Source organism: Aotus nancymaae, unplaced genomic scaffold (genome assembly GCF_030222135.1).
Source record: "Aotus nancymaae isolate 86718 unplaced genomic scaffold, 86718_ANA_hifiasm-v0.15.2.pri h1tg000040l, whole genome shotgun sequence".
In the NCBI taxonomy this organism is placed as follows: domain Eukaryota; kingdom Metazoa; phylum Chordata; class Mammalia; order Primates; family Aotidae; genus Aotus; species Aotus nancymaae.
The window spans coordinates 112,186,180-112,198,181 of NW_026988454.1; the positions used below are offsets into that span (position 1 = coordinate 112,186,180).

At 39.2% G+C, this 12,002-nt stretch overlaps 1 non-coding gene across 1 annotated transcript; it reads right to left on the bottom strand.

Moving 5' to 3' along the window:
• Positions 1-4,050: 4,050 nt before the first annotated feature.
• LOC135268430 (U4 spliceosomal RNA) lies at positions 4,051-4,191 on the bottom strand. The gene has a single exon (XR_010336759.1). It is a non-coding gene; the product is annotated as a U4 spliceosomal RNA (small nuclear RNA).
• Between the last annotated feature and the right edge of the window lie 7,811 nt (positions 4,192-12,002).

Genomic DNA, 12,002 nt, shown 5'->3' on the forward strand with positions numbered 1-12,002 from the left:
TGGTTTAATAGGCTGTGTGCAGCCTGGAGACTTGGTGTTCTGCATCCCAGCTGCTGTAGCCATGGCTGAAAGGGGTCAAGGTACAGCTTGGACCATGGCTTCAGAGTGCAAGCCCCAAGTCTTGTAGTTTCCACGTGGTGTTGAACCTGTGGATTCACAGAAGACAAGGATTGAGGTTTGGAAACCTCTACCTAGATTTCAGAGGATGTATGAAAATGCCAAGATGTCCAGGCAGAAGTTTGCTGCAGGGGCAAGGCCCTCATGGAGAACCTCTGCTAGGGCAGTGCAGAAGGGAAATGTGGGGGTGAAGCCCCCACATAGAACCTCACTGGGGCACTGCCTAGTGGAGCTGTGAGAAAAGGGCCATCAAATGGTAGATCCACCAACAAACAGCTTGCAACCTGAGCCTGGAAAAACTATAGACACTCAACACCAGTCTGTGAAAGCAGCTGGGAATGAGGCTGTACTCTGCAAAGCCACAGGGCAGAACTGCCCAAGACTATGGGAAAACACCTCTTGCATCAGTGTGACCTGGATGCGAGACATGGAGTTAAAGGATATAATTTTGGAGCTTTAAGATTAGAGTGCCCCACTGGATTCTGGACTTGCATGGGGCTTTTGGACACTTTGTTTTGGACAATTTCTCCCATTTGGAATGGGTGTATTTATCCAATGCCTGTACCCCCATTGTATCTAGGAAGTAAATAACTTGCTTTTGATTTTATAGGCTTATAGGTGGAAAGAACTTGCCTTGTCTCAGATGAGACTTTGAACTGTGGAGTTTTGAGTTAATGCTGAATGAGCTAAGACTTCACAGAACAATTGGGAAGGCATGATTGAGTTTAAAATGGGAGAACATGAGATTTGAGAGGGAACACAGGCAGAATGATATGATTTGGCTTTGTCCTCAACCAAATCTCATCTTGAACTGTAGCTCCCATAATTCTTATGTGTTATGGGAGGGACCCAGTAAGAGATACCTTAATCTTGAGGGTGGTTTCCCCCATACTGTTCTCGTGGTAGTGAATAAGTCTCAAGAGATGTGATGGTTCTATAAGGGGTTTCCCTTATTGCTTGGCTTTCATTTTCCTTTTTCCCTGCCACCATGTACAACATACCTTTTGCTTTCCACCATGATTGTGAGGCCTCCACAGCCACGTGGAACTGTGAGTTCATTAAACCTCTTTTTCTTACAAATTACCAGTCTTGGGTAGGTCATTATTAGCAGCATGAAAACGAACTAGTATACTAAATCATTCCAAAAGACCTGAAGTCTGGGCAGCCAGGGTAGTGTGTTGCATGCACAATGTTAACATGGTGGAATGACAGCAGGGACTTAGAAATAAAGAGAGAGGGTATTTACTGTCCCTCAGGGCAAGATGCATTCTGGCAGTGAGTTTGAATTCAAGATGCTTTAGCTGCTTAAGTTGCAGGGGTGGAAGGTGTAAGTTGCAGGTGAGGGGCTTCTCCTCTGAGGCCATGTCATCCTATGAACTCACAAACTCCTGACTACTTTCCAAACTAGATTTAGGACTTATAAGGACTAAAAGACTCTTTTATGGCAGGGACAGCTGGTATTGGCAACTGTCATGGCAGTGGAGATGCCCGAGGTTCTCCAACTTATCTTTTCTCTATACAAATATGTCCTGGGTACAGGGCAAGATGGCCAACTAGACACAGCCAAATGGAACAGCTCCTACCAAGGGACCAAAATAACTGACACACTCCTAATAGATCTTCAGAGGGAAGGCACTGAGAGTGAACACTGGGAAAACATACAATATAAGCTGAAGGGGAGGCAAGCTGGGAACCCTGCAACATGCCAGGATTCTTTCCTGACGCCCAGTAACTCTGAGGTAATGGGCACGTTGAAATGGTAAGGGGCAATCTGCTCTGGCCAAGGGCCTATGATACTGGCAGTAGGAGACCCCTCGACCACCACACTCAAGACGACAGGGGGAGCTGCTTAGTGAAGTGGTAGAGGTAGCACGCCAGCTGATGTGAAGCCCAGAGTGTTTGGTGTGACAGCATTTTTAGTGAAGTCTGGCCAGGGATGTTCGTCTTACTAGATGTGACTTGCTTCCATAGGATAGTTTACCCCTAGAAGAAACGTTGGACCTGAAATCTACAGGAAAGTATTGTACATCAGACTGGGCCAGTCTGACCTGAGCACCCCTCAGTATGCTGGCCTGTCCTAGGGTCCTGGCCGAGCTGTGACTGCTTGTAGGGCAGCCTTGGGTGCCCTGGGGGTCCACATGATAGCCCCTGCACTGGTGAACCCTACCTGACTAATATTAGGAGAGGTCCAGCAGGGTGGCCATGCACCCATCCACCAACTCTCTCCTCTTACTACAGCCTACCCTGGGCCCATGGACACTCTGCATTGCTTTGCTGGCATGTATGTGCTGGTCCATGTGTGTAGTATAGCCTTCCCTTTGGTGATGGTGGTGTGTGTTATAGCCTTCCCTGCCCCACCAGTGGTCATGTGTGCAAATACACTGCCCTACCACTGCTGTGGTGGAGATACACTCTACACCTATTTCCCTTGCCCTGTCACCATTGCAGTCAGAGCCTTAGCACACAGAGAGCCAGCCAGCCAGACACCCACCAGCATCATGTCCTTGCACCAACACTGCCACCAGAGTGAAACTAGGTACAGAGAACAGTGGATCCTCCTCACTCTGAGTGAACACCTTTGCCTGTGGCACACAGCCCTATACATGCCAGTGCTACACTGCCATGCTAACATCAGCACCCGGATAACCACTTGCACAGTTGCCAGAAGGGCCCCTCACTACCACCTAAGCCATGCTGCCTACACCAGTGTGGTGAACATCCACACAGAGCCAGGCACCCCACCAATCACTAGCACCCTGCCACAGTTGATGAGCATGTACTCTGCTGCACTGGCACTGCTGCTACTGGTTATATGTGACAATGAAGATGGATCACACTGTCACAGACCTACAAAACATTTTGGCTAACATCACCCGTTAGGAGTCCAGGAGCACCTTACTCCCCATTTCCCCACTAGCACAGTGGATTCCTCAAGGAGCCAGAGAATAAAATTAAGCCCCTGATACAAGTCTTCCAGAGTTAGACCACACAGTCCAGAGTTGGTAGCTGAGTGTAGGCATCATAAACTCTTCAGAAATGAAGCCAGTTGGCTGAACCCTTGTTATACTACAATCAAATCCTCAAGGTCATCAGGTAGAATAAAAGAAAAAACATCCAAAGGTCAGCAACTTTAAAGATTGAAAAAATACCAGCTCACAATCATGAGAAAGAACCAGCACAAAAACTCTGCAGAAAGGGTTCTAGACTGAAACGACAAAAATAAAATTCAGAAAATTGATAAGAATGAAGATAATTGAGATTAAGGAGTATGTTGAAACCCAATCCAAGGAAGCTAAGAATCATAATAAAATGATACAGGAGCTGACAGACAAAATAGTCACTATAGAAAAGAATGTAAAAAACCTGATAGAGCTGAAAAACACCCTGTAAGAATTTCATAACACACTCACAAGTATTAATAGCAGAATAGACCAAATTACAGTCTTTTAGCTGGAGCACCTAATGTTATTTTCAGAGCTGGGGACTTTATTTCCTCAGGTCAAATAGTATCAGTCAAGTATTGCAGAAATCACACAAAGAGCCTAGATCTAGGGTGGTGGCTTGCATGCTTTTACTTTGAGGGTGCCAATTCTGCTGCCAGAGTTGCTTCTACCTTATTATGCATCTGTTCAACACTGTCATCACAGTTAGGATTCCCTGTGACTCTGCTATGTGTATGAGGAATTCGTGCAGGACCAGCGAGGTAGACATCTTTTTCTTAAAAGGAATCCTGAAGTGGTTACAGTTTATTCATATCAGTGGGCTAGTATCTGTGTCCTCAGTGAGAAACCCCAAATCAGAAGATTAGAAAAGCTGATCCATAGCTACTCTTTGAGAAACTTTCACCTTGTTCTCATTGGGAATATGGGTCAGAGATATTTAATAGTTATATATTTTTCTTTTTTCTTCTTTTTTTTTTTTTTTTTGATTCAGTCTCCGTAGAGACTGCCAAAAATTGCCAACGCCGACTATATTTCGAGTCGTCATGGCGGGGTATCGGGAAAAGTTTTCAATTAGCAATAATCGCACCTCGGATAAACCTCATTGGCTACGATACTGCCATTGCGCAAAGCTGGATATTTTTTCTGTTTTAAAAAAAACCTTTTAAATATGTATTGTCTTTTATTACAGTAATTATTATATCTTTCGTTATGTTATTTTCTGATGGCTGGGTGGAAAGTTTCAAAACCAGTGAAGATTGCCCCTCCCACTCCACTATCCTCTCATCTTAGGTTCTTTACTCCCACAGCAATTCCAGAACGCTGCCTGCCTTCGCAAACAAGAGGTTAAGGGAAGGAATTGCTCATTCCATGTATATTTAAGCAAGTTTTCAACATAATTTTAGCTTTCAAACTTTTTACCTTTCAAACCCAAAAGTGAGTTTAATAACAAAATGGTTGGATTCACTGGTTTCCAAAGAATTGCAACAGAAAGAGTCTTCCTTCAAAGTTCAGTTGTGCCATCTCTAGAGTGGTAGAATCCTTTAAGGTTCCCTGTAAAACTCAGATTTAGAGTCATTTGTTGCACTGATCTCTGAAGTTATTTCACCACTATCTTGTTTTTTCTTCTTGTTCTCAAGAGCAGTTTGCCCCTTGCTCCCTGCCTTGTTAGGTTCTCTCACTGGAACACCATCAGACATCCTTGCTTTTTTTTTTGCTGCCTATATATATTTCTTTTTATCTATATCTATATGTACGCATACATATTTAGATAAATACGTATATTTATCTTTTTGGCATTCTGAGAAGTTTGGCATTTTTATGTATGAATGTCTTCTCAGTATAGAAGCTCATGTATAAATATCATGGCCAAACATACAGGCTCCCAGAGAACCTGGCAGCATTCTGACACTTGGGGCTACAAAGATACTCTCATAACAAATATTTAGCTCTAAAACTTTTCTGTTACTCTAAAGTAAAACCTCTTATCCATTAAGCAGTCAATCCCCATCCCCCTGGTAGCCTCTGGTAGAGATTTCTAGCTGTATAAATTTGCTTATCCCAGCCTTTTATATGGGTAGAATTGTATAATATTTGTCCTTTTATACCTGGCTTCTTTCACTTATGTAATGTTGTGGAGGATCATCCATGTATCAGTACTTCATTACTTCTTATAGTGAAGAATACATACAATATTCCATTGTATATATGTAATGCAATTTATCTGTTCATCCATTAATGGACATTTGGGCTATTTTCACTTTTTGACTATTAATACTGCTGTTATAAATATATGTATTCAAGAAAACAGGTACTCAAGTCCATGCATACACATGTTCATAGCAGCACTATACATAATAATCAAAAGATGGAAATAATGTCTTCATATTTCTTATGCTTGGGGTTTGTTGAGCATCTTGTACCTCTGGATTTATAGTTTTCATCAAATTTAGAAAATGTAAATGCTATTTTTTTTTCTTACTTCTCCCCTTCTTCAGGGAATCCAGTTACAAGTGTATTTGGCTGTTTGGAATTACCTTACAATTCACTATTTTTTTAACTCCTTTTTCTCTCTATTTCATTTCAAATAATTGCTGTTGTTGTGTCTTCAATGTCACTAATGTTATCTTCTTTATTGTCTAATTTGCCATTAATCTCAAATAATATATTTTTAAACCAAAGAGACTGTAGTTTTTATTGCTAAAGTTTCAATTTATATATTTTATATAAATTATGCTTCTATTTAATGTTTGAAATAATGTTTTAATATTCTTGTCCTCTAATTCTAATATCTGTGTCATTTTAGTTCAGTTTGTGCTGATTGATTTCTGACATCCTTATGGGTTATATTTTTTGCTTCTTTGCAAACCTGATAATCATTGATTGGATGCCAGACATTACAAATTTTGACTCAATAGGGATGGAGATCTTTGTATCTCTAGAAATATTCTTGAGCTCTGTTAAGTTACTTGGAAATAGCTTGAATTTTGGGGTCTTGCTTTTATGTTTTGTTAGGCGAGAGCATAAAAACAGTTAGTTTAGGTCTAATTATTTGTCATTACTGAGGCAAATCTCTTCCATATGTTCTACTCAATGCCATGATTCATGAGAAGCTCATTTAGCTGATGCGAACAGGTACTATTCTTGGCCCTGTGTTAGTGCCAGGCACTGTTCAATTTAATCATCTTATGATTCTTTACCAAACTCAGGTAGTTTTCTTACATACATGTAAGAATTAGTACTCTGCTAAATATGAAAGTCAGATGCTCCACACTCTTCTCTTTGTAGCTTTCTCCTCTCAATAACTCTGTCCTGAAACCTCTAGTAGTTTGATTCTTCCAGATTCTCAGTTCCTCAGTGGAGGGAATCTACTGGTGCTGCTTTAGTTCCTGTGGTCTTCATTGTAGGCTAGAAACTCTGTTAAGGCAGTTAATGGGGGCAATCATAGGGCTTGCCTAATTTATTAACCATCTCTCAGGAATCACTATCCTTAGTTGCCTGATATCTATTGTTTTGAAAACTGTTGTTTTCTATATATACCTGGTAAGTTTTTTGTTGTTTATTTTCAGGTAAGAGATTAAATCTTGTATTTGTTACTTTATCTTGGTTAGAACTGGATGCCCTTTCTCATCATTTAGTTACTGATAATTGTCTTTTGATTCTCTGAACTATTCTAGTTTCTGACCAAGATGTTTCCTTTTTGTCGAAACTGGCTTGATTTAGGTTTTTCCAATTTATATCTAAAAAGATCATGAGTAATAAACATGCAATAATCTAATAACACATTTGAATTTATAAAGCAGACTGACAACGTTAGAATCCATTTAATATTATCAAAAATTAACTGTAAAAAAACCTTATTTTCTGCAATTTTTTAGTGGTAGGCCCAATTATGTATGGTTTAAGTCCTGATGAAAGGAAGAAAAATTATATTCTTCTTCCATCTAAATGAGTGATAGAGAAAAACCTGATGAAGGTGCCACAAATCCACAGAAATCAGATAAGATTTTCCCTTGGATACTGTGTACTAATGACAAAATCCTTTGCTATTTCTAGCAAATATTACTATAACATAAACGCTTCATAAAAGGCAGATGCAGCATGAGACGCAGATTCACTTCAGGCTTCAGACAGTTTTAATATGACTACTGCCCACCTGCTTAAACCCTTAAGACTTTTCAGACTTGAAAATAAAACTTTGCTGTGTTACAGATAGTAGTCCAAAAATATCTTAATATGTAATAATTGTAGGTCCCATTTATTCCCTCTTATCTGTACATAAATCATCAACTTCTTTGGGAAGTGTTTTGTGATGTAAATGCTATAACCTTTTCTGGCCTATTTGACATTGCTGTGTGAGAAACCATAACTCCAACCTCATACAGTAAAGCATCAGTAACTTAACAGATTGGCAGGACTGGGACCAAATGCACAGAAATCTTTGAGATGTAGGAGACTATCTAGGTAGCTTTTATCATACTTGACATCCTTTTGACATATGTCACTATTTATTTTTCTATAACGATGTTGTCATAAAGCTATGTGTTACTAGAAAATTTTCCTCAGTAGTTTAAGCGTAAGAATAAATGTGAATTTTGCTACCTTGTCTTCTCATTGAATGTTTCTGCCACCTGGCTTTTAAAGGGTAAACTAGAAGGTAAGACTGTATTTTAAAAAATTACCTACAGTGGTGTAGATCATGGCTGAAGACAATGTTCAGAGTTCACTGAAATGTTTTTTATATCTAAAATTGGAACTTGGTCTATAGAATAGAGAAATCTCTCTGAAATTTCTAGAAAACAAGAAAAGAAAAAAAATGGGAGAAGTAACATGAAGCCAAAAACATATTTATAGAATCAAACTCATTCTTATTAATAGTAACATTTGTTTAATTAAATTGAATAATAAAAATGCAATACCCAAAAAAGGAAATGACCATAGACCTGCCTAATAAATAATGATTTCTTTTCTCAAAGATAACACACTTACCACATTTGAGTTTGACATGAAGTTGAAAGAAATTGCAAACTTGTTAGAGGACAGAATTTGGAGTCAAAAAGATCTTAATAGGCTAGAAAACTGAGCCTAATTTTACCATTGCAGCAGATACAACTTAAGTGACAAGATGCAAGACTTTTTACTGATATTTAAAGTAGGAGAAGCATGTGTGTATTTGTGTGTCTGTATATATGTGTGTGATACACATACATATGGAGTGACAATGTGATCATTAAGTGTCAAGTACTTAATGTGAGGCAATTTATATGCATTATTCCATTTCATACTTATGAATACCTGAGAGTGTAATTACTCCTATTAACTCACTTCTAACAATGCAGACACTGAACTTCAGAGTGGTAAGTGACAGAGTCAAGATATGAACCTGATCCTGGGTCCACCTGATTATAAAGACTAAGCTCTTATTCATATTCTGTTTGCTTTCCGGTAGCTAAATATTAGCCATGTTTTACATGACTGCTCAAGAAACCCAAATTAGATGAATGACCGTGAAACATCTAGTAGTGGAGAGGCAAATGTTTTCTTTCTGACATAAAACAAACAAAATCAGAGAAACAACAAAGCTATCAGGCATTATTCTGCTCTGTAAGCTGCTGTTCAGGTTGCCTCAGACAAACATAGATGTGAGTTAAAGAAGGTCATGGTTAAACACTGGTGGACAATACGTGGGTCTGGACTCTGCTCATGCAGCGTACTTATGCGCTCTGTTCATGCTATATATTTTTTGTTGCTAAATGCAACAGACTGTGTGGCTTAAACAATGGAATTTTATTTCCTTGCAGTTCAAGTCCAAGATCAAATTGTCAGCAGAATTTGTTTCTGCTGAGGTTCTCTCTCCTTGGCTTGGCTTTGAGGTGGATGCCTTCTTCTAGACACTGTCACATGGTCTTTTCACTCTGTGTTTCTGTGTCACATCTCCTTTTGGCAAGACACCAGTCATATTGGTTTAGGGACCATGCAGAAGACCTCATTTTGCCCTGATTACCTCTTTAAAGGTCCTGTATCTAAATCTAGTCATATTCTGAGGTACCGGGATTAGGACCTTAACATATGATTTTTGAGGGAACACTGTTTACCTCCTAGCATATGTTAATGATTGACATGGAGTACCACATCATCCAATTTCTGATAGAGGACAAAGGGTCTAGTTTTATTACTTAGAAAGGCTAAGGGAACTCAACTCAAAATGCGATATTTCAGATGAATGTTTAAGTGGTCTCCCACGGTCGGATATTCCATCTCTACCACAGCCCAATAGCCTGATGTATTTTGCTTTTCACATTATGTACGCATCTTCACTGCAGATGACAAAGAAAGCCTTTATTGTGATAATAATAAAGGGCCTGCATTGTGATCTTTCTATAAAACCTTTCCAGTCACTGATACTTTTTTTTTTTTTTTTTTTGAGACAGAGTCTCACACTATCCCCTGGGCTGGAGTGAAATGGCGCCATCTCTGCTCACTGCAACTTCCTCCTCCCAGGTTCACGGAATTCTTCTGCTTCAGCCTCCGGAGTAGCTGGATTACAGGGGCACAGCACAATACCTGGATAATTTTTTTGTATTTTTAGAAGAGACAGGGATTGACTATGTTGGCCAGACTAGTCTCGAACTCTTGACCTCATGATCCACCGGCCTTGGCCTCCCAAAGTTCTGGGATTACAGATGTGAGCCACCGTGCTCCGACCAATACTTCTTAATATTATAAGGATATGCTGGATCATATGACCTAAGTGGCAGCACCACTAGCCTTAAAGCCTGAACCTGGTATAATGCCCATTCTTGCTCTAGGTTCCACTCAAAATTGGCTATATCATGTATTGTGCTTCCTTAATTACAGTGGAAGGTAAAAAAAATTAAATAATTTGTTTTTACTTTGGAAGGGCTATGTCAATCCTCTTCTGACTGCTGTACTCCTAAAAATTTTACAAATTGGCAAGGCCCTGAATCTTCATGGGGTTTATCTCCAGTTTTTGAAGCACACGTGTCTCAACTACTTTTTAATAAAAATAAATTAAATAATAACAACTACTTTTTCACCCAGCTTAATGAGCATGTAAACAATGTGATGGATCAGTATGCTGTTTATATTGTGAAGATAGCCCAGATTTCTTTAGATTGTATTATGACCACACTGTAGTTAACCTAGCTCTTGAGACAAATTATAAATGAACATTATTGCCCCTTCCACATGAATGCAAACAGTTTCTAATTTTCCCTTCTGGATAGAATAAGAAAGTCCTCTTTTACCAAATCTATAGCCTTAAAGCCTACGGAAACCTGGGGCCATATTAATCTATTCTACATAAAACCACATCTGGCACAGAGGCTGCAATTGAGGCCACTAGTGGGTAGAGTTTATGATATTCTGGCATTTAAACTTTGAATAGCCATTGCTTTTACCATGTTTGTAAGAGCCAATGTTGTGAATTAGTAACATTTCTTGGAGTCCTCACTAGGGTGCTATATTTTTTATAATGGGAGTGTACTTCCAATACAGTGTCACTTATAATTACTCAATTTTATGTATTAGACTTTTGAATAAAGCATTCTTGAAGTCTAGTTCTGCCTTACTCCTCTGTACCTTTTTGGTCCATACTAACTAGGTCTTGATACTCCTTGAGGTAGAGTCCCTTTCCTCTCTTATCGGTACCAGAATGTTTTGGCTGGTTCACCTTATAGGCCTAGGGAGTAGGATGGAAGAAAAAGGAAGGTGGGGCAGATCTTAGAGGAGGGTAACATGCTATATTGTGTGCAAGAGGTCTCTGTATTTTTTCTAAGCAAGTGGCAGTGGGTGGGGGGTTGCAATTATTAACATAGGGGGATGGGAAATTTCTGCAAGCTAAGAGTTGAAGGGATTCTGAAAATAGAAAAAATTTCAGAGGTGTATACCCAGGTATGTCTATCCAAAGTGCCAAGGTACCATTTATTTTTCAGTCAGGCAGGAGCCAGCACTTTTGCATCACAGAACTGCCTTGGTTGGGCATTTAACCTTCTCTGGAGCTAAGGTACTCTATTAAGTAATGGTCCTCATCCTCAATTTTATCTAATCTTCTGATACAAAATATGAAATCCTTTGGTAGGCTATCAGAGAGATCTACTGGATTTCAATATTTAATTTTTAATTATCTGTTAATTGCCCACAGCTTTTCACTCTTTTTCTAGGTTAGCAGTGGTGCTTAGCAGTAGCGTTCATTTTCTCATATTATTTAAGCATCTGATAACTTTACAGCAGCTAGAGGATTTCCCTCCACTGGTGTTTTATCTCAATTCACCACCAGGGAGAGTTTTAATAACTGTACCATCACTTTAGCCAAAGATTTTTCTGTGTTCTACCTACCACCAATAATGGTATCTTCATTGGCAGATGGGTAGTAAGTGATTTAGCTTCAAGACCACACCATAGTACTTTCATTCTTTGAATATCCTAGATATGAAATGTCACAGTGTGGTTCTCTGGAAGCAGATGCTGAGATTGAGATTTTGTACAAGATAATTATTGAATGATAACATCAGGAGTTAGAGGAATATGGAAGGATATAAGATTGAGCAAAAGAAAAAGTCAAATTGCCATGAAATCCCAACAAATCTTGGGCCAATCCCATGGGAAGATCTGGAATATTCCCCATGAAAATCTGATAGATTTGGCTTTTGGTTATCTGAAATGGCCAGGCTTTGTACCACACTTCCATTATAATTACATTATAGATACCACCATGCCCTTCAATAAGAGTGCATCCTTGGATAAGGCATCACTTTGCAGCAGAAGGAACTGGAAAGAGTTGACAGTTGGAGGGTATCTGCCTTAGTAGCTGAGGCAACATATTCTTCCTTGAAGAAAATGAATTATGTATCCTGCAACACACAATTCAAGTTATATTCTCTATTTAACCATGCATCTTGCAATAAAACTAATATCAGAAGAATC